Here is a 23,370-nt window from a genome sequence, read left to right on the forward strand (position 1 = left end):
GGGCTCATCGTGCAATGCCTGCAGAATTTCTTGCCGAAGGGTGTTAGGCACTACGAGAAGCTGCGCGGTCTTGTTAGGTGCGAAGTTCTTCTTCACGAGGAGGCCATTGTTTAACGTGAAGGATGATAAATGTCGCCTGAACACACCAGGAGGGGAAGCGGTCTTTCCTTCCAAGTAATCGGCTAGCGCTTTCAGCTCAGGGTCTGATCGCTGTTGTTCTGCGAAACTGCTGGCGCTTACCGGTCCCAAAAAGGCGTCGTCGTCATCGTCCTTCGGGGGAGCATCGACCGGAGCGCGGGATAAGCAGTCTGCGTCGGAATGCTTCCGGCCCGACTTATAGACTACAGTCATGTCAAATTCTTGAAGTCGTAGGCTTCATCTGGCAAGGCGGCCGGAAGGATCTTTCAAATTAGCCAGCCAGCAAAGCGCGTGATGGTCGCTTACCACCTTGAATGGTCGGCCGTATAGGTATGGACGAAACTTAGAAGTGGCCCAGATGATTGCAAGGCACTCCTTCTCGGTCGTCGAGTAATTGACTTCGGCTTTTGTGAGGGATCTGCTAGCGTAGGCGATTACTTTCTCCTGTCCGGCACTCTTCTGGACAAGAACGGCTCCTAGGCCCACACTGCTCGCGTCGGTGTGAATTTCGGTCTCGGCGTTTTCATCAAAGTGGCCAAGTACAGGAGGGCATTGCAGGCGGCGCTTAAGTTCGTCGAAGGCTTCTTCTTGCGGCGCTTCCCATTTAAAAGGTACGTCAGCCTTTGTAAGCTGCATCAACGGTTCGACGATCCGCGAAAAGTTTCTGACAAATCGTCGATAATAAGCGCACAGCCCAAGGAATTGGCGCACAGCTTTCTTGTCGGCAGGCGGTGGGAATTGTGCGATTGCAGCTGTTTTCTCCGGGTCTGGGCGAATACCGTCCTTGCTAACGATGTGTCCTAGGAACCGGAGTTCTTCGTAGGCGAAGTGACACTTTTCTGCTTTTAGCGTTAGTCCCGATGACTTGATGGCTTCCAGCACTGTCTGTAGTCGTTTTAGGTGGTCTTCAAAGTTTGACGAGAAGACAACAACGTCGTCCAAATATACCAAACAAATTTGCCACTTCAAGCCTGCCAGGACTGTGTCCATTACTCGTTGAAACGTGGCTGGTGCGGAGCAGAGGCCAAATGGCATCACCTTGAACTCATAAAGGCCGTCCGGTGTGATGAATGCGGTCTTTTCGCGATCTCTTTCGTCGACCTGATATGCTCTTCAGAGCGGATATGCTCTTCAGGTCCATCGATGAGAAGTACCTTGCATTGCAGAGCCGGTCGAGAGTGTCGTCGATGCGGGGAAGCGGGTAGACATCCTTTTTCGTTATGCTATTCAAGCGGCGGTAATCAACGTAGAAGCGAAGTGTGCTGTCTTTCTTCTTGATCAAAACGACCGGTGCCGCCCAGGGGCTGTTCGAGGGCTGGATTATGTCATCACGTAGCATTTCTTCAACTTGATCGCGAATGGCCTGGCGTTCTCGCGGCGATACACGATAAGGGCTTTGGCGCAGAGGTCGGGTGTGTTCGTCCGTTATTATGCGGTGCTTGGCCAGTGGTGTTTGTCGTACCTTCGATGACGATGAGAAGCACTCCCCGTAGCTTCGAAGAAGACTAAGAATCTGGTCTTTCCTGCTGTGGGTCAATGCCGGGTTGATGTCAAATTTGGACTGACGGAATTGGTCCGGTGCGTCTTCCAGCGTTTGGTCGTGGAGGGCGAATACATCTTTGAGGTCGGCTAATTCGTTGAGAAAAGCGATCGTCGTGCCCTTGTTGAGATGCCGGTATTCTTCGGTGAAGTTTGTTACCAGCACCTGAGCTTGACCTCTCCGGAATTTAGCGATGCCTCTTGCGATGCCGACACCTCGTTCTAAGAGCAATTGGATATTTCCTTCGACGATGCCTTCAGCGGTTTCGATGTTTGCGCTACCTACGCAGACTGCGATGCTTGATCGCGGCGGGACGGTCAATTCTTCATCGAGGACGTTTAGAGCGATGTGTTGCATCGACGTCGTCGTAGCAGGAATGGCTTTGTCTGCAGAGAGCTTGATGAGCTTGGATCGCAGGTCGATGATAGCCCTATGTTCATTTAGGAAGTCCATGCCTAAAATCACGTCGCGGGAGCACTGCTGCAAGACCACAAAGCTGGTGGGGTAAGTACGTCCATTTACGGTTATTCTTGCAGTGCATCGTCCCGAAGGAGTAATCAGGTTGCCACCTGCGGTGCGAATCAGCGGGCCATCCCAAGCGGTGGTAACTTTTCTGAGCTGAGAGGCTAACGGTCCGCTGATGACTGAATAGTCAGCTCCGGTGTCTACTAGGGCAGTGACTCTGCGACCGTCGATATCAACTTCAAGGTCACTTGTTCGCGTCCTCGCATTGCACGTGGGCCTTAGTGTCCGATCTCGGCTCCGTCGTTTCTTCAGGTCATGGCCGGGGCATACCGTAGTTACTGCGCTGGGCGGCGTGGTCTGCTTGCAGTATGGTTGTGATGTCGATGACGTCGTGTGGAGCGGCGGTGAAATGGCTGCGTCGTCGTTAGTGGTCATCGGCGGCGGAGGATGTTCGTCTTTTCGCCGTTGAGCAACCTCACCTCCAAAGGTTGCTCTGTTTAGTTTCCCCTGCGCGGGCTTGGGGACCTTCCGCGCATACTCTCATCATATGTACGGCCTGGCGACGCAAAGCGGGCCCTGTACCGCGATGGAGATCTGAACCGACGGCTTGGTGGCGCAATCTCACCGCTACGCAGATAGTTGTCAATTTCTTGTGGTCGTTCACCTGAGCGTGGTCGTGGAGCGTCGACTGCAAATCCGCGGAGACCGATTCGTCGGTACGGGCAGTGCCGCAGAATGTGGCCGGCCTCACCGCAGTGGAAGCATAATGGCCGGTTGTTTGCAGTCCTCCAGGCGTCGCACTTCCTGGGGTTTGGGGGTCGTTGGTAGGCTTGGCGGGCGGGGGCCAAGGGGCGGTTTTCAGGAACAGGACGGTTGCGGCGAGGGCTCGGAAAGTCATTACGTCGGGGCGGAGGGCGACGTAATGCACCAGCGTAGTTCATCGCTGTTGCCTCGTGTGCTGGAACAGTCGCAGCCGTCGCTTGAGGAACGCCCAGCGCCTGCTGGACTTCTTCACGGACGACGTCCGCGAGCGTCGCCACCTGCGGTTGTTGCGATGATGGCATCAGTCGGCGGAGCTCCTCTCGCACGATCTCCCGGATGAGGTCCCGAAGGTTCTCTCCGCTTGTAGATGCGCTGGGGTAGTGGATTGAGTAGTCTGCCTGGAGTGGTCGCTCGTAGTGGCGCATCCGGGTGTACAACGTCTTCTCGATGGCAGACGCTTCCGTTTCAAATTCCGCCACTGTTTTGGGCGGATTTCGGGCAAGATTTGCAAAAAGCGATTCTTTGACGCCTCGCATTAAAAATTTGACTCTCTCACCTTCAGTCATGTCAGGGTCAGCGCGGCGAAAGAGGCGCTTCATCTCTTCAACGTACGCCAGCACAGGCTCGTTAGGAAGTTGAAGTCTTGACTGAAGGAGGTCCTGGGCTCTTTCATTTCGGACGACGCTTGAAAAGGCAGTCAAAAACGCTTCCTTGAAAATGTCCCAATCCTTCATAGCTGCCTCATGATTTTCGAACCAAACTCGGGCATGTCCTTAAAGAACGAAGTAGACTTGCCTGAGTTTCGTGGCGTCGTTCCAGCCATTGAATTCTGCCACACGGTCGAAAAGGTCCACCCAGTCTTCTGCATCTTCATCCGGTCGTCCATGGAAGCAGGGGGGTTCTCGGGGTTGAACGAAAACAACCGGGGCTGTAGGCTGGGCCATTGTGAGCGTCGATGTCTTCCGAGATCGAGTGGGGTCAGGCAGCAGACCGTGTTCGGGTTGTAGGCCTTGAAGTCGGCGGCTGGCTCGGTGACCTGTAGGATGGTCTTCCAGGGCGACAGGAACACGGCTTGGGTCTTCGCTTGAAGGATCAAAGGCAGCACCTCCACCAGATGTCACGTAGTGGTGACGAGGTCAACGACACAAATGAAGGGGTCGATAATTGCACTAAAGGAACTCTTTATTTGGGCTGACTTGCGCCCGCAAAAGAACTAAGCAACTCGGCGGCGGCGATAGAAACAAACGTGCTCGTCGATCGTCGAACAAAGAATACCCGTCACACTCGGCAACGCTCAATTTAAAGGCTGCACAGAACAATCTAGATAACGTCGCAAACAGCTACCAGCACGGGCTGGAACATTGTGGAAAGACACCCGAGTGGCCGGAACCTTCGAGACAGATCTCGGTGCATCTTGTGCTACAACAAAACTGATAAAGGTGTGACTCGCGACATCGAGCATAAACAAACAAAGATTACGGAACTGATACGCGCTCCAGAATCAGAGTGATAAGCCTGTATGCCGGCGGCTGTTAAAAAGCAACAAATACTGTTTTGAAGGTTTCGCGGCAATATCGGCTGTGCCGTTTCTGAAAACTGACTACATTGGAAAAGTTTGCATTCGGTTTTTCTGATACTCAATATACCGTTTAAAATGACGCCGAAGATAGACCAAATTGTACCCCAATCTCCCGATGCTGTGTCACGTAAAAAAACTTGGCTATGATTGATTACAATGACCTTTCAAACTAAACAGGGTTCCGAATTTTTGTATTTTAACAAACATTTAGAAGCCATTCCATGGCATTTCTGACACTAGCTTTCAGGCAAATAGTATTCAAATGCATTCACAGCATGCAGCCACCAAGGTTAGGTTCTGCAGTCCGCTAAGTTGTTTTGCAGATGGTATTCATATGATTCCTTAATTTACTACACTTTTGTTCCTAAGCAAAGTGCGCGAACCCTCCCTACATGAAATCGTGAATAAATAGTTTTAAAACATGCTATGATTAAATTGTGTTTTTGCGGAATGGGGGCTGGCGGAAGTCATATTACAATTCTTAGATCAACAAGGCTATTAACCGGAACTGAATTACATGATTAAATACTTGGCGCTCCTAGCGGCTCATGTACCGTAATGGATTATCATTATTAAATGACTATGAACGTTTGTAATATCGCGCACATGACATTACATCAGCAGTCAGTCTGTCGATACTGTTGACTGACTGCTGATGTACGGGACGGAGTTGTATTGCATAAGTCTCCTCCCATAGCCAGGCTCATGTCTGGCGAGGGCCCGTAAATCCAAGCCTCTGGGTGGCTGGAGCGGGACTACAACACGGGTGAGCAGACACCCGAGAGCCCTCCGCGGAAGCGGAGAGGACTCAGCTGTGACCTGATGAAGAGGGACAGGTCAGCCTGGTGGCATTAATTTGTCATCGAGCAAACTAATTCAGTTTTTCCGATGATGGGTGGATTGACTTTTGGTTGGTCACTGGGAGGGGCTGCGTCCTCCTGTAACCGAGAGGGGTGCAACCATTGGCGATGAAGCTCTAAGGAATAAGGCTGGGAGCAATGGCGCGCTCCTGTAATCGAGAGAGGCCACGCCGGTGAATGCTCAGACGGCCGACTGGAACCTCGGAGCCTTGTGCACTCTGAGGAAGTCTATCTCACTAAAGTGGGATAGATTCTCGGGCTTAGGAACTGTGCTACGGTGGGACCCACCGAAAATGACAGCCTTTACCGATGATGTACCCTATTGATAAACGGGACTAGGGATAAGGCTGGGGAGCTCCCAACTCCCTGTAATCCAAGGTGGAAGCCGCTGGAGTTGGAGGTGACCACTCCTCGTAGCGGGAAATAAGAGTCTGTTCACCCGCCGGTGCAGTCCAGGGATGAGCTGTGCCGGCTAAGTCTCTATGTAAGGACGCCGCAGGGGAATCCCCGCTGACTAATCAGGGGTAGGGGCAACCCTGTGTAACCCAGCCCACGAGGAGGCATGGGGGCGCTGTTAGAGACTGTCTTCACTCCCCCTCCGGCGTACGCCAGGGACGTTCCGGGAAACACTCAGGCCTGCAGGCGTCTCAGCAGGCTAAGAGAGTGAAGACGAAACGAAAGCAGAACTGGTGCAAGCACCCTTTGAGTGTCTGTCAGTAGTACCGCTGTGAGACCAGAGGGGTGGAGGATGAAGCCTCCACTCGCGCTTCCGGTACGTAGGCGGTAGGTCCCAAAAGAGTTTTGCAACGGGGCCGGCGTCCAATCCAAGACGCTTAACAAAATTTGGTAGAATCGGGCTCTCGCGTGGAGCTCAGCACGAAGAGAGTTACGAAAGTCGGAGGCGCGAAGGAGGGGTGCACGTCATGGGAGTGCACCACGGGTGTTGCGATCCCGCCTGCTCGAGCACGTGGGTGCGACCCACAACACGACCAACGCGGTGGCAGTAGTTGACAAGTCCGCCACGCGCGCTGGGAGAGCTGCAGGATTAGTTTTCAGCTCGACGATGACCAGACGTAAACTGGGACAAGAGCGGTCCCGGCGTGGGTGTCCGCCATTTTGTGAGACTTAGCTCCTGGGAAGGGGCTCGGCCTGGGCGATCCCATGTAAGCCCAGGGGATACTTGTTGGCCAGCTAAACTCTTCTTGACACCGAAGCGGTGGCCTTGTGGTAGAGCATCCGCCTCGCATTCGGGAGGTGCCGGGTTCAATCTCTGGTGCCGCCGGTTACCCACCGGTTTTTCAATGAATACAAGCTTTCCTCCGGCCTGGTGCTCGGCTCTTCCGGGGTTAAATGCTTGGGAAAAGGAGTCACGGCTCAAATAGTTGCGTCGTTGTGGCAGTGATCCGTTCCGCCATCGGACAACAATAAGTCCGCCTCGCGCGGCAAACGCCCATTTTGTGGCTCTTTTTTTTACGACTGCTGCAGCTGAGGCTCAAAGGGAGCACTTCAGGTGACGCTCAAAGGAAGTACCTTTGCAAGACAAACTGAACCGCCTTTGCAGGCTGCGATGTTTGAAACTGGATTTGGGGCCAATGCGAAAGAGGTGAGCGCAGCGGGGTTTGCGGAGCTTCTAACAAACGCACACCCCTAGAAAAGCCGAGCGCCAGGCCGGGGGACGCTTGTACCCATTTTTTCCGGTGGGTGTCCGGCGGTGGGTTTCGAACATCAGCAGTCAGTCCGTCGATACCGACTGAATTTAGCAGTCTATTCTGCTCATGCTACAGAGGGAGGTCTGTCCCCTGCTGCCATTCATGCCATGCAGGTATAGATACGGAGAATGGTGCAACAGATCAAGCACTTGATAAAATTCCAGATAACGCTTTATGTCGCAAGATGTAACAAAGAATGTTGTTGCGTTCTTTGATATGAAAGGGGGTTTTACTGTGCTTTAACAGCGATAATAGCCCTCTCAAAGTTGCACGGAGAACCACACAAGAACACAGCCAGTCTAGGCCTCCACAAGCGAGCTCGAGAAGTGCAGCGGCACTTCGTCGTTATTATCCTCGTCTTTGTGATATCCTCGCCTAGTTCATCCTCGTCTTCGTAATATCCTCGCACCGTTCACTACAATATCTCCCGGAGCGAAGAGGAGCCATCCTGGCGACCTATGGTGAGGGCAAAAGGAGCGGGTCGTAGTATGTTTTGAGGCGGCTCACGTGCACAGTTTTGCGGCCGCGATGACGCATGTCCGAAGAGGGAGTGAGTGGCTCCACGATGTAATTCACAGGAGAGGTGGCGGATAATGCGGTAGGGGCCGTGGTACTCGGTTCGAAATTTTGATTACAATCCCGGTGGGGTGCCAGGAACCCAGGGCCAAACAAGGGATCCTGCAGGAAAAACGTGTCGAGTCTGATCTTTGTCGTGGTGATGTTTTTGGCGGCCTTGAGATTCCGCTGTAAAACTCCGGGCCAATTGGTGACATTCCTCCGTATGTTTGGCAGCGTCTGAAAGGGGAGTGCACTCGGAGGAGTCGGCACGATATGGTAAAATAGTGTCCATCGTGGACGACGCCTCACGCCCATAAAGGAGGAAGAAAGGGCCAAAATCCAGTGGTTGACTGCGTGGCGGTGTTGCAAGCGTACGTCACGAAAGGGAGAACAGCGTCCTAGTTAGTCTGATCGGCGGCAACGTACATCGTCAGCATATTTCCGAGAGTACGACTGAAGCGCTTAGTCAGCCCGTTTGTTTGAGGGTAATAGGCTGTGGTGGTCCGATGTATGATGCGACATTCGGCCAGTAGAGCTCAAACGACGTTGGAAAGGAAGACGCGTACTCGGTTACTCAGCAGCTCTCGCGGCGCGCCGTGGCGAAGAACAAAATGATGTAGCAAGAACAGGGCAACTTCACGGGCTGTAGCGGCGGGTAAAGCGGCGGTATCGGCATACCGGGTGAGGTGGTCGATGCCGACGATAATCCACCGATTCCCAGAAACCGTGCCGAGAAGTGGCCCGCAAAGGTCAACTCCAACGCGGTCAAAAGGGCGGGCCGGGCATGGAACTGGTTGTAAGGGGCCAGAAGCACGAGGTGTGGATGACTTCCGGCGCTGACAGGAGATGCAGGAGCGGACGTATTTGCGAATATAACCGTACATGCCGCGCCAATAGTAGCGTTGAGAAATTCTTTGAAACGTCTTGACAACACCCGACCATCAGGCATATAATTGCGGCGGTAGAGAAGACCGTCTCTTAGGACAAAGTGCGGTGCTTGACGGCGTAAAGTCCGAGAAAGCGCAGGAGCGTTAGGAGTAGTGGACACGATGTCGATAAGAGATGCGAGCCACGGGTCTTTGCGCTGCTCCGCTGGCATGTCAGCGATGGTTAGAGAGGAGAGGGCGGGATCAGCCGCCGGGCAGCAAGCAGGTTCGTTGGAGAGGGGAGAACGAGACAGAGCGTCGGTGTTCATGTGCTTACGGACAGAGCGATATATAACGCGGATGTCAAATTCCTGAAGGCCGAGAGCCCATCGTGCGACTCGGCCTGACGTGTCTTTAAGAGAGGACAGCCAGCATAACGTGTGCTGGTCCATGACGACGTCGAACTGGCGACCGTAAAGTAGTTGCATTCAGTTTTAGTGAGAACACGACTCGCGTACGCGACGACGTATTCGTGAAAGCCGTTTTTCCGTTGTGCCAAGACAGCTCCGAGGCCAACGCCACTCGCATTAGTATAAACCTCGGTGGGTGCTGTCGGGTCGTAGTGGCGAAGGATTGGTGGTGAAGTCAAAAGACGGCACAATGCGTTGAACGCTTCGTCGCACTCAACCGACCACGCAATTAAGTCACTGTTTCCTCCGAGTTGTTTCGTCAGGGGTGCAATTATAGAAGCAAAATTCTGCACGAAACGCCGGAAATAGGAGCATAGACCTATGAAGCTTCGAAGTTGCTTGAGCGAGACCGGCTTAGGAAACTCCGCCATTGCGCGCAGCTTGGCCGGATCAGGACGAACACCTTTCTTAGAGACGATGTGCCCCAAAATGGCCAACTCCCTGGCACCGAAGTGACACTTCTTGAGATTCAGTTGCAGGCCGGCGTCAGTAACGCAAACCTAAACTTGCCGCGAGCGCTCTAGGTGCGTAGCGAAGTCGGTGGAAAAGACAACAATGTCGTCCAAGTAGCAGAGGCAGATGTCCCCCTTGAACTTCCGCAAGATGTTATCCATCATCCTATCGAATGTGGCGGGCGCATTGTACAGACCGAAGGGCATCATATTAAATTCATAGAGGCCATCCGGTGTCACAAATGCAGTCTTCTCTCTGTCACAGGCGGCCATTGGCACTTGCCAGTAACCGGAACGTAAATCAAGAGACGAAAAGTACTCGGCACCTTGGAGGCAATCAAGAGCGTCGTCTATACGCGGCAGGGGGTAATTGTCCTTGTGGGTAATTTTGAGGCGCCGGTTCTCGACACAAAAGCGAAACAAACCATCTTTGCTTTTTACTAGCACCACTGGTGAAGACCAGGGGCTTTGAGACGGACGGATTACACCACGTTGTAGCATGTCCTCAACTTACTCATTGATCACGCGACGCTCTGCCGCTGACACACGATAGGGGCGCTGTCGAAAAGGCGCGTTAGAGCCGGTCTGAATGTGATGCGCGACTGTGGCAGTGCGGCCGAGATGTGTGTGGGCGGCGTCGAAGGCGAAGCGAAACGTCTGTAAAAGGGCCACAAGCTGCGTCCGGTAGGTGGAAGAAAAAGCGTCATCGATGGCGGTTCGGCAGAAGTCGTCTGGCAACGAATCAGGTGTTGGATCGGACTGCAGAGCATTGATGTAGTTACTACGGTAGGTCTCGGAGGCGTCCAGGACAGAGAGAAGGTGGGCTGGTTCAATAGAACCAGGAGATTTTCTACGTAGCAGAGTATTCGGGCGCGGAGACGGATTGTAGATGAGTAGCTTCGTGAAACCACCATGAACATCGTGAACCGCAGACGGCAGCGGCAGGTGCTTGCGGTGGCTGAAGGATGCAGACGGCGTAAATAAAACACTAACGGCTGACCCGGCAGGAGACGAAGGAGGCACAAGGGCACAAGCTTCTGGTGCTACGTCGACATCTTCAGCGATGGTGAGCTTTTGAGGACTCACTGAATGGTTGTCGTCGAGCAGTGCGTCGCACAATGCAGAAAATTTTACTTCAGCTCGGGCGCAATCGATTACGGCGTTATTTTTAGACAAGAAGTCCCATCCGAGGATCACGTCGTGGGAACAAGACGACCAAACTACGAACTCGACACTGTACGAAAGACCTTCAATGACGACACGCGCTGTACATGCTGCTAAAGTTGCAATCCTCTCTTCACTGGCAGTGCGGAGCGGACGTCGTAACTTTTCGTAATCATCGGCAGAGTCGCTCATGAATCACTGATACTGCAGCACCCGTATCGCCCAGCTCATATACGGACAGACCATCGATAGAGATCATTATAACGTTCGTGGGAAAAATATGAGGCCTTGAGTTTTTCGCAGAGCACTTGCCTCAGGAACCGCGGAGCTTAGTTTCCCTCGTCAGCAGGTGGTGGTCGCCGGCGTATTGGTGACAGTGACCGGCGACATGGAGAAGGAGAACGATGGGTTGTATACGAACGCTGTTCTGTGGCATACGCAGGCGGAGAGTGGGCAGAACGAAGCAGCTGTGGGGAGTAATCAGAAGACGCAGGCTCGGGAGGCGCGGCCATTCGACGACGACATCGAAGGGCCACATGTCCAGCGAAACCACAGTAGTAGCAAATTGGGCGATTGTCCGAAGTAGGCCAAGGGTTGTAATAGCGCGGAGTGGGAGGATGAAGCGGAGCCGTATGAGGAAGCGGTGCAGGGCGTAGGACAGGCTGCATGGGTGGTGATGGCTCAGGCGGTGGCCGCGCAGCCACAGCTGCGTAGGTCAAAGGGGCTGGAACAGCAGGTTGACTATACCGGACTGGTGCTCCGACGTATGTCAAAGGAGCAACAGAAGAACCTTCAGAAAGCGTGGGTAGTGCTTCCGCAATTTGTTCGCGGATGACTTGCTGAAACTTTGGCACTAAAGGAGTGGGAGCGTCAGGACGTTGGTGAACTAGTCATAGTTGACGGGCAACTTCTCGAACGAACTGCTTTATTTGTAGCAGCAAGGTCGACTGGTCTGCGTCAGGTGTTAAAGCTGCAAGCGGCGCCGGGTGGGAGAGCGAAGAGCGAGTGATGTTACGGCGCTTGCGTTATTCGTCAAAGTTGTGGCATGCGTTGATAACGTCGACGACGGTGACTGGATTTCTAGCCAGAAGCATCTGGAAAGCGTCGTCATCAATGCCTTGCGTAATGTGATCAATCTTGGTGCTCTCTGACATTGAAGCGTCCACGCGCTTGCACAGGTCTACGATATCTTCAATATAGCTGGTAAAGTTCTCGCCAGGAAGCTGTGCACGGCCGCGCAGGCGTTGCTCAGCGCGCAGCTTGCGGACTGCAGGCCGGCTGAAGATATCGGCAAAACTAGTCTTGAAAGTAGACCACTGTGCGATATCGGCCTCGTGGTTGCGGAACAATAGGTTTGCAACATCCGTTAGGTAGAAAATGACGTAATTGAATTTTTGGTTGTTGTCACAGTGGTTGTGAATACTGACTCGCTCATATGTGGCCAGCCAGTCTTCCACGCCATGGTCGCCAGTTTCGCTGAAGATAGTAGGATCGCGCTGGCGCAAAGCTTCAGCGCAGAACAGGGGATGAGGGGCCGGTTGGACTAGGGGTGGTAGCGTCGGTCATGGTTGGTGTCGGGAGTGTGCGGCTGCGAGCTCCAGGGCGGCAGGAAATGCTCACCTCCACCAAGTGAAAGGGGGGTTTTACTGTGCTTTAACAGGGATAATAGCCCTCTCGAAGTTGCATGGCGAACCACACAAGAACACAGCCAGTCTAGGCCTCCACAAGCGAGCTCGAGCAGCGCAGCTGCACTTCGTCGTTCCTATCCTCGTCTTCGTGATATTCTCGCCTAGTTCACCCTCGTCTTCGTAATATCCTCGCATAGTTCACTGCAGATGAAATATTTCCTCCCATCCATCTTGCTTTCTACTTAAATCATTTCACTTTTTGGAAAATTTTATTGTTCTGCTCAGGCAAGTGTTTTTGCTTTTCTGTGATGTTTTTGCTTGTTATCATGCTATTTATGGAATAAATATAACGAAGTTATCAATTTTCACTGTGATCATTTTTGTTCCCTTCGACTTATTCTTGAGTGATGTTGCAGCACCTTTGGAATCAGTGCCTTGAAGAACACTTCGTCTTATTTCTAGCCAGCCATTCGCTAGTGGACGGGACGAATAGTCATAGATTGAGCCGACATGCCAAACATGCATAAAATCGCTACAAATTCGTCAATCTACAACAAAAGAATTAGAGTGGCGATGTGTTCCTTTTAGTGTGCGATTGCCACGGAACTCCGGAGAACGCTCAGGCCAAAAGCATGAACTAGACGCCCGCTGCACCCATACGATTGCACATTTGATACACACACACAGACGCTAACACGCTAACAAAATATCAAAAACTAACACAACCTACAAAGAGCAATTATAAACGCGATGCTCCGCACAAAGAGACAGCGTTTAAATTTTTGAGCTTACAGTTCGAAGCGCTTGACGCATTTCGTGGGTCCAGGCAATAGCGTCGACGTCGAGGTTACGTTCGACTTGCAATTAGCTAGTCTTGTTGGCCGAAACAGACGACCTCCCGTTGAAGCGTAGGCTGAAGTAACGTTGGCGTTCGTGGCGGCGTTGAAGTGAACCTCCTGGGCGATGCAGGTGGACGGTGGTACGAGCTTTAGAGGTGCCCCCTGGATGCAGCAGGTGGCTGAGTAGTCGCTCAATTCCCGGAACCGGTTCGAGAACAGGAGGGAGTCTGCAGTGCAGTGCCGTAGAACATGAGACCAACGGTACAGCAGCCTGCGTTGCTCCCTTGCAGCCAAGGCGTCCCTCACCTCCCGGAGCCTCCGCTTCTCTGGCTCTCCCCCCCCCCACACCCTTGCTTCTCCATATCATGCCTTTTTAAAACCTCCGCGTTGATGCACGTTAGCCTTATCGTCGTCTTCGTCGTCTTTTGTTCACCAATCAGCGCTTATCATGTCACCGACTACTTCATCATCTTCTTAATCCTTCGTTGGTCCACATCATACTTTTTGCCATCGTCATCTTCTTTGCTTTCTCAAAACGCCTCTGCATTTGGCCTCTTACATGTGACAAGGACCCCCCTCTCTCAAGAGTTTTCCCTTGAAACCGCTTAGAGTTTCGCTGCCATTACAACTTCCAGCAAACCGAATATCTCCGGCCAGTCTGGATCCACCTCAGTTGTCTTGAACGCGCCCGAAGCACACCACTGACACCACACACCAAGATTGTCTTCATTGAACAATGTCACAACACTACCAACCCACTGATACAACAAACCAGAATTGTCTTCATTAAACATTATCACAACAGTGTCATTGTCCGTACAGTGTTTTTATTTTACACACTAACAACCACAAGACATTTCATTGTATAAACACACATCAACAAGCCGAGAACCAAGCCCACAAAAAACGTAATCTAACTAAGCCTGTTTTGCTCTACTCATGAAATCAGCGCCAATGTTGTCTCTGCCTTTAATGTACTCCACATGAAATCCGTACTCTTGCAAGGCTAGGCTCCACCTTATGGCTTCGCTATTTTTCATTTCGGCTTTGGTTAGATATTTGAACGGCTGAGGATCAGTTTGAATTCAATAGTGTCTGCCGTAAAGATAAATATGAAATTTCTTCCCTGCCCATACCACAGCCAAACATTCCTTTTCAATGGTGGAGTACTTGCGTTCACAAGCCGTTAATCCGTTACCACCAAATAATACTGTATGTACTTTGTGATTCACTTATTTCAAGAGTACTGCTCCCAATGCTCTGTCGGACGCGTCAGTGTGAAGAACAAACTCTTTGTCCATGTTCAGAGCAAGCAGAACAGGCGGCTTTGCGGTATGTTGTTTTAAAGTTACGAAGGTGTTTTCGTGTTCATCTGTCCATTTCAGCTTATTACTGACACCCTTCCCTGTGAGTTCTACAAGTGGATAGGCTTAATGAGCATAATCGGCAATAAACTCCCTGTAGTGCCCAGTTAAACCAAGAAACGACTGTACTTCTTTCGCAGTACTTGGTGTCTGGACTGCCTGTATTTTCCCCAGTATATTTTCTTTCGTCGTGATGCGGCCCATCCCTATCTTGTGCCCGAGAAAAAAGATAACCTTAAAGCCTATGTCACATTTTGTTAGTTTTACCGTCAGCCTGGCATGCTGTAATCGCTCGAAGCTCCACTTGCCACTCGGAAATGGGACCGCGATACCCGACGTAGACTGGCGCGCGCACATACGAACATCGAGAACTATGCAATAGAGCTCACTCGACAGAGCTGATACAGCCGCTGTGACCAGATGAACAAGACTCCAAACGCTCGTAACACGTGGAACCTCCTTCGACACTTAATCGACCCAGCTGGAGGCAAACTCCAAACACGCCAACAGCTCGAGCGAATCTTCCACCAGTTCCTTGGCACGTCTAACGAGCTCAAACAAAAGCTTATAAATGCTTACATCCGCCCCGAACCAGCAACCAACAACCCTACTATCAAGGGCGCCAACATTCTCTGTCTAGACGCTAAAATCACTTTTGCGGAGGTCCGAGCACAACTCAGTCGCCTCAAGACAACTTCGGCGACCGGCCCTGACCACGTTTCAAGTAAAATGCTTAGGAATCTAGACGACGCATCTATTCATGCCCTTACCGACTATTTTTGAGAATGTTGGGCAACCGGTACCTTCCCTCAGGAGTGGAAATGCGCCAATCTAGTCCTCATCCCCAAGCCGGGCGAACCACCAACATTGGCCAACCTCCGTTCCATTTCTCTCACATCCTGCGTTGAGAAGCTGATGGAACACGTTACCAGACCAGACTCTCACGATACCTAGAGGACAACCATCTTCTACCAAACACATTGTTCGGCTTCCGCCCTCATCTAGCAGCCCCGGGCATTATGCTTCTTCTCCGTCATCAGGTAGTCATGAGTCGTACACTAGACACGAAAGTCATCATCGGCCTCGATGTTGCCAAGGCATTCGACAACGTCCTCCATGAAGCGATTCTTCAGCAAGTTCAGGCTCTCGGTGTTGGACATCGCACGTATGCATACACTCGAAACTTCCTCACCAACCGCACAGTGCAACTTAAAGCCGGCACGGGAGATCTTTCCATCATCTCTCCGGGAAACCGTGGCACGCCGCAAGGCGCCGTACTTTCGCCAATGCGTTTTAACGTCGCACTGATAGGCCGCCTGCCGAAGCTACTGGCCGAAATCCCCCACCTGCATCACAGAATTTATGCTGACGACCTCAAACTTAGGATCACGTGCGGCAGTGACGGCCAGATTAAAGAGACTTTACAGACCGCCATCGAACGGATAGGGAATTATCTAAGTACAGTTGGCCTCACCTGCTCGGCGACAAAGTCCGAGTATAACATCATCGCTTCCCGGGACGACGCCCTCCAAAGATACTTCCTGACATCAACCTCCAGGTGCAAGGAAACCCGATTCCTCGAATAAATAACATCAGGATCTTAGGCTTGCCCCTTTAGGCTAACGGCCGCAACAACGTCACGCTCCAACGCACCGACTAGTTGGTGGTACAGATCAGACGCCTCCTTAAGCGAATCTCCAACAAGCATCATGGCATGCGAGAGTCCAACCTCCTGCGCCTCGTTCAAGCTTTCATCTGCTGCCGCATCACCTACTCTGGACCTTACGTCTCACTCGTACCGAAAGCGAACGGCTAGAAGCGTCACTTCGAAAAGCATATAAGACGGCCCTAGGTCTTCCCATGTCCACACCTACCCATAAGCTCATGGCTCTCGGAATACTCAATACCTGGAGCGAAATGACCCAAACAACCCTCATCGCCCAGTATGAGCGGCTCTCACTCTCACACGCTGGCCAAGTCGTACTGCAGCAAGTTGAGATCTCCCCACCGAGATCGGCCCCAAGTTACGCTGAACTTACAACGGAATATCGCTTAAATCTTCGAATTCCTCCCATTTCCAAACGGATGCAGCCGGAACACTACGCCGAGAGGGGCCGACCGGGGTCGTCAATTCGAGAAACGATTCAGAGGACATCCCGACGTCATGTATACGGACGCCTCTTACCATTCATCGAGGCCAGCAATGGTGGCGGTAGCTCTCGTCCCTCATCGCAGCTGGTGCACAGCCCGCAGCATACGCAATGCAGAAACAGTCACCGCAGCTGAAGAGGCTGCCACTGCGCTAGCGCTAGCCTACCCTAACACCAAAGTCGTCATCAGTGATTCTCAACAGGCTATTCGCAACTACGATGCTGGCCGTATCTCTTGCCAGGCGTTACACATTCTACGTTCTACAGCACCCTCTTCCACATCTCGCTTACTTCTTTGGGCTCCAGACCACGAGTCGTTCAGCGGAAACGCCCAGGCACACACTCTCCCTCGAGATCTCAGCTGCCGTGCAGAGAGTATGATCAGCCACCCTGCTTCCGCTGACACTAATATCTCACGCGCTTGTCTACTCACCACTTACACGGACATACTCCAGCACTACCGACTCCAAAGATGCACATATCCTCCCGCACATCGCGATCTAACGAAACGCGAGGCCGTCCAATGGCGCAAACTACAAACTGGCAGCTTCCCACACCCCATCTTATACAGCAGGATCCTTCCGGAATAGATAGCCCCCATGTGTAAATACTGTTCAACTCCGACCATTCTCATACACATGGCGTGGACTTGTACACACTACAACACAGACCTCTCAAACACCCCAGAGACATGGGAGTCTCTCTTGCGTACTTCGGAGCAGCAGACCAACGCTGGCTTATTCAGCGCGCGGTGGAGGTCGCGGCATCCCAAGGGATCCCCGCGGATCTCCTCTATGCCAGCGCAATCGGTCGTTTGACTTGTCCCCTGTTTTTGGGAGCAATAAAAGAGTTCCCCACCGCCACCTCTCTAGCGTAACTACGTGTTCTGTCCATGTATCGGTCGCCACTAGGATATCATCGGTATAATGTTCCTCATTTCCGAACCCACCCAAAACTTTCCTCATCAATTTCGTGAAAATAGCCGATTCAGTCTTCAATCCAAAGGGCATGAACCTAAACTGAAATAATCCCGCTGCAAAGAAAAGGGCTGTTTTCTCTTCGATGATTCCTCCATTGGTATTTGCCAATACCCTTTAGCTAAATAAAGTTGGAAAAAACTTTTTGTTGTCTACCTTAGTGAACACCAACTCCGCTCTTGAAATAGCTTTCGCATCGGGTACCAAGATGTTAATAAGCCAACGAAAGTCAATGCACAAACTGTTGGTGCCATCAGGTTTTTTGACGACCGCGAGAGGGTCATTGTATGCAGACCATGACCTCTGGATTATACCCAACTCCAACATTTCCCGCACATCCTTTTCAGTTGTTTCCTGTGCCACTAATGGCAGTGGCTGTTGCTTCATATTGATTGGTCGCTCTGTAGAGAGCTCTAATTTGCAGCATATGTCAGTCTTCCTCGGTACATCCGAAACGATATCTCCCTTACTTTTAGTGAGCTCTTATCGGTGATCTTTTGTGTTCATTCAAATTGGGGTTTATTAATGCCTTTTTCTATCCTACACTTTTCTTCAAATTGTAAGAGGGCATCTCGGCAACATCATCTGGTTCTCCTACCATTACGGAGCAAGCGATCTTGTCTCCTAACTCTTTCTGTGCTGGAACTCTTCCTTTGCATTTCTTTAACATGTTTGCATAAAATACCTTCTTGGTGTCATTTAATAATAATTCATAATCCACATCATTTTTCTTCTGTGTCACTAGTAGGGTCATTTCCATTACATAATAAATTGTTGTCCGTGGGCAGTAGGATCAAAACCCTGTCGCCTGGATTGAGATTTCTGTTTGTGGCTCTCTTGTCGTAGCAGCCTTTATAGCGTTCTCTCGGCTTCTTGAGACCTTGATGTGCCATGCTGCATGTCTCCTCTAGGTTGTCTCGCAACTCAAGCACTTATGTGTATGTCGTCTTAAGCTCTGCTGAAATCTCTTTATTTGCCCACAGCTACTTGAGTATTGTAGAAGGACCCCTAACGGTTCTCCCATACAACATCGCGAAGAGAAAAAAACCAAGGCTTGCGCCATCATGTAGGTGACACGCACGGCGAGAGGGGAGGGGTAGTAGTTTCTTTGGGAGCCACATCATGGCGCTAAAAACCCTAGCGAACCATGGAGGACAGGTCTAAAACGTACCTTTCTAAGAAATCCGAGTATTCATCTGATGAGCCTTTATTCATGTTCAAGCATCATGTCGTCGTGGTGTGAGCAATATACAAACGATGCACAGGGTTTTCAAGTTAATATATGGGCTTCATTTAACGCAACGTGTCGAACGAGCCTTTCTCACCGCGAAGATGACAATGGATTGTCTTTGTTGCACTTTGTTTTGCATCATTTTGTTCAGGGTTTCTTATTCTTACAAGATGTAAAATATTGTTTTCTGCGTACCATTTGTCAGCAACGCTTCCCACGACCTTTACCAATGTTATTTGTTTCAACTGCTTCGCATGCAGATAGTGCAAAGCGTGTTTGGTTAGTTTAGTGCAATTGATCAAGCGACACGGTTTTTATATACCCTATGTTCAGTCTAAGATTTCACCGATGTGACCAGCAAAAGGCCTTACAAAGATCTTAGCCTTGCTTTTTCGTGTGTACCTGTCAATATATTCTACTTGGCCGAGACAAAACGTATTGAAGCGTGTAAAAGAAAATGCCTGTACAGGCTGCTCTGAAACCTTTCGCTTTTATATTGCATTTTGTGGCTCTGCCTATGTAGACATGAATAAAGAAAAAATAAACCTTTGTGTCACGGGATGTGAACTGTATTTTCTGCAGAAAGCCGGGGACTGTTGACATGTGCTGATAGGTTCATTTCACATGACGTCATCGCACCACTTGACGTCATCGCATGAGCGCTGTCCGCCATTTGTTTCATCAAGTGCGCAACGCTGCCCAGTCGTCGCATACCAAAGATGACGTCTAGTGGAGTCACACGACGGACAATATCGTGAAGCACTATCGCGATCGTGCATTTCGTGACTATAATGAGCTAGGATATTCTTGCATACTGTAGATGGTGACCCTTAAGTCAGCGATTTCCGCCGCTTTGCTTCCGTCCGTAAGCAGCGTTTTCGCAGTTCGGATTCATAAACGAACGACACTTTCCTTTTGCTTTTATTTTTTTGCAGCGGAAAGCATTCCAGCCACACCCTGGAGCCCAAATGTATTCTACTAAAACGCCGGGGGAAAGAGGGCTTTGAGGGACTGACAAGTACGGCCCCAAAGCAGGCACGAGCAGGCGCCACTCTGTTCTGTATCGCGATCGTCTTAACCCGAAGCTTGCAGTGCGTGCAGTGGTATGTCTGGTCAGCGCCTGCTCTGGTACCCATAGTCACACGAAAAAGCTAGTAAAAGCTTATAAGTGACGAGCAACTGCTTGGAGTTATTCTTAGCTTTCCCCTAGCGCTTTAGCGCGCTTGCCGTTAAGCTCCATATACGTACCAGGAGCACAAGGGCAGCAGTCCGGAAGGTTCTCCTCCAAGGGTTGAAAGTAGCATGTTTATGAAGTTGTCATTGAGTAAGCGCGTTAACTTGCACATACATGACCGCGTTTTGTATCACATCGAGCGGGACAATCAGCACGGCAGTTCTTTAGCAAAACGACGCAGAAGAAGCAATTGTACAAGACCCGCCACAGCAGGCGTCTACCCCAAAAAGATGACAGCTGTGCTGTTCTCAGAGTTTTTACTCCTGAAGGACCCATTGCCGAATCCGTAGACAGCGCAATTGGCAATTATTGTAGCAAATTATAGAGTTCACAGCACCTTGGATCTTCCGAACTACCCAAACGAAACTTGAATATACGACGACGATAACCTAGGCTATGAGCGGACCGGAAGCAGAATGGCTTCATTTCTCCCGTCGTCCCTCGCGTGGCAGCCAACAGTGAATACAACCTATAGACTGTTCGATTGGGATTTTTCTTTAGGGATGTCCTACAGTCAACTTTGCACCAATATTAACTTCTAAACCCCATCGAATTCGGTTCTTAGGCGTAGAAACCTATGAGGGTATTGTATTTATGATAATGGTATTAGACTTGTATAGTAACTGGAAACTTCGAATGGCTTTTCGCCACTCTGATCCTCATAGGAGACCCACCCGATTTTTTTTTGTATACTGCTTACCAATGATTGATGTGCTGAAATCTCAGCAATGTGTATCAGACTATACAATGTTGTAGAAAAGTTATCAATTGGAATGTTTTATATTTAGAGGTAGTGCATGCACCTGGTTCGCATTTGAGAAATAGACCACCCTACAGTGTTTGTGAACTAAAGGTAATAAAAACAAAAGCGTAATTGTTGCGTGATGCAAGCTTCCCCGTTTCGAACACCTGAGGCCGGGTTTGATTTCACCTTCAGTGGTCTTATTAATCTACAATGGAGCGGACACTTTCTGCGCACACTTCCTGCGGAGCCCTCTCATGATTCCTTAAATAATTTTGCATTAATAAAAGCCATGGTTCTATATCAAGCGCGTGTAAAAACTTCTTTAAACTGCAACTTCTCTTTAAGATACGTACGCGGTATTTTCTGCGGGCATAACCCACTCATGTACCTTTTTTTCAAAACCTGGATTTATAATGGGCTGTAATTTATGAGACTTTTCTGGGTAAGAAATTTTGGAAAACGTTTATGAGATTGCGCTGGGATGTGTTAAAGTTCAAAATGTATACTGAAAATTTGAGCAGGCAAAAAGTGCTAACTACCTGAGCGCTCATTTCATGATGTAAATTCTAAATGATACTCACTGCTCTGGTAAACAGAGGAGACCAAGTAGCAGAAGTATGCAAGGCAATTTAAAAGTCAACATTTTAAGCCTTCGTATGCTTATTTTATGTCCTTCGGCAGTCCTGTAAAAGTTATTTTCGGAAAGGTTAATAGAGAGGATACTTGCTTGACTTCCTATATCTTGTGTACAAGAAAAGCATTTCCTTGTATAAACCCTAACGATTATTACAAATGCTTTTTGATTTTAAGGCGAACATACTTAAGAGGTCGAATGACAAAACGGCTGTTTTAAATAAAAAAATGCAATAATGTCGTATATTCATATATTATCCCGCGAAATTCACATAAACTAAAAGCTTGAATATTTTAGTATCTTCTGATGACGTTCCATGAAATTCACATCTTCTAACAATTTTTTATGTATTTACTGAGTGTTCACTTGTGCTGAGAACAGCAAACGTGCACTGCACTTCCATCAATTTATACTGTAAACTACGGTCAATGTAAGGGGAAATCTTTGAGGACGCTATCAAAAATGAACTAGTAGGGCGAAGATCATCGAATCGGTAAATCAGTAACAAAACAGATACGTGCAGAGAGGTGTTGAAAATCTACTTCCTCGTTGATAGATTGAAAATGATACTAAAAAAATATAACGATCAACAGCCATGTCTAGAAACATAACTTGAATGCAATGCTACTGTAGATTGCAGCAAGCCTCATAAAAACAATGTTTATTCTATGAACAAGGCATCTGGACGGGTCAAAAGTTTAAATGTTAGCAAAATTTAGATGCACATTGCAAAGTTTTTTTCAGAAGCGCTATAGCAATGTCACAAGCACATGAAGCAGCGTTGTGACAGAGAGTACCCAAGAGCCAAAAACTGGGCTATGAATAGAAGGTCCATGGTTGAACCTTGCGGGCTGCCTATTTGGGGCTCATGCTGGTTTTGAAATTTGTGCCCAGCGTGCTCCTTGCCACTTTCCTCATACGACCCTATAGGCAACCTACCATGACGTTTGCTGTGTCGATCACTGCGCCGTAACACATATCCTAGCGAGAAGAGCAAATACTTCTGAGGCGGCGTTTTAGGGCGTTTTCAGGCCACCTCCATGAGCTTACAGAAATCAGATTGCGCGCTCTGTCGAAGCTTTGTGTGGCGTGTGTCAGATAACTGGGCAAGGTTGAGAGCACCTGAACAAGGACGTTATCTGACACACGCGTATCAGTAATGGTGCCGAATGTTCTCTGTCGTTCATCACGAACCAAGCGGCCAACAGCAGCATTTTTGAGTCACACTGCGGGACAATTGCAGCGCTACCTATGCAGTGCAGGTTCCTTTTTTGCGCCCATGTGGCCAGCCCCAAATACGGGGCCCTGCTGGTTTTGCAAATCGTGCCCAATAGGGACGCTGCTGCGCTTCCCACGTATGTATCACCGTCCGAATTTGTGCTAATGTGGACAGCCGAAATAGGGCTGAGCAAATCAGCCCCAGATAGTCAAAAGTCGACACCACACGAAACTTAAGAACGACAAAGGCCATATTTTTGCGCCATTTTGCTTCTTGTTAATGATGCGAAATATATTCCTGTATGTGCATAGCAACGTTGTTTTGTTTACTACCACTAAACAGTTTCTAATTCAATTTTCCCTGCCAGTTTTGGTTTCGGCTTCAGCTCAGAGATGGCTAAGATGTAATAATAAAGTTTAGGTCACGCGCGGCATAAAAGAACTGCGATAGAGTGAGTGAGTGAACTTTAATGACTCCTCGGGGATCTTTTTCTTCGCCTCTTCAGCCGAGGCTGACGAGCGGTTGGCGTCCCCCAGTCCAGGGCACTGCGATACAGCGGCTAACTCTTCGCTTTATGTGATCCCTGTCATTTACGCAGCCTGACTATAGCATTACTGTGCAATAAAACGACAGAGGAACAATAATATTGCGGCTTTTAGCACCCTCAAGAGATCTTGAAGACTTTCACGTCCCAGCAATCGCTCGGCTGTTGAACCCGAAAAAGGTGGGAAAAAATTTCCATTATAAATTATCCAGCAGTAATAAGAGAACGTCATTGGTGATGCA

At 49.9% G+C, this 23,370-nt stretch overlaps 1 long non-coding RNA gene across 1 annotated transcript in view; it reads right to left on the reverse strand.

Moving 5' to 3' along the window:
- Positions 1-23,370, reverse strand: part of LOC146199943 (uncharacterized) — a 49,946-nt gene that overhangs the window by 22,230 nt on the left and 4,346 nt on the right. Inside the window, exon 2 of the long non-coding RNA XR_014704782.1 lies at positions 21,313-21,414. This is a non-coding gene — a long non-coding RNA (uncharacterized LOC146199943). The remainder of the gene's footprint in view (positions 1-21,312; positions 21,415-23,370) is intronic.

The sequence above is a fragment of the Amblyomma maculatum genome, chromosome 2, assembly GCF_055883805.1.
Source record: "Amblyomma maculatum isolate TAMU_Amacu chromosome 2, ASM5588380v1, whole genome shotgun sequence".
NCBI classification, from domain to species: Eukaryota; Metazoa; Arthropoda; class Arachnida; order Ixodida; family Ixodidae; genus Amblyomma; species Amblyomma maculatum.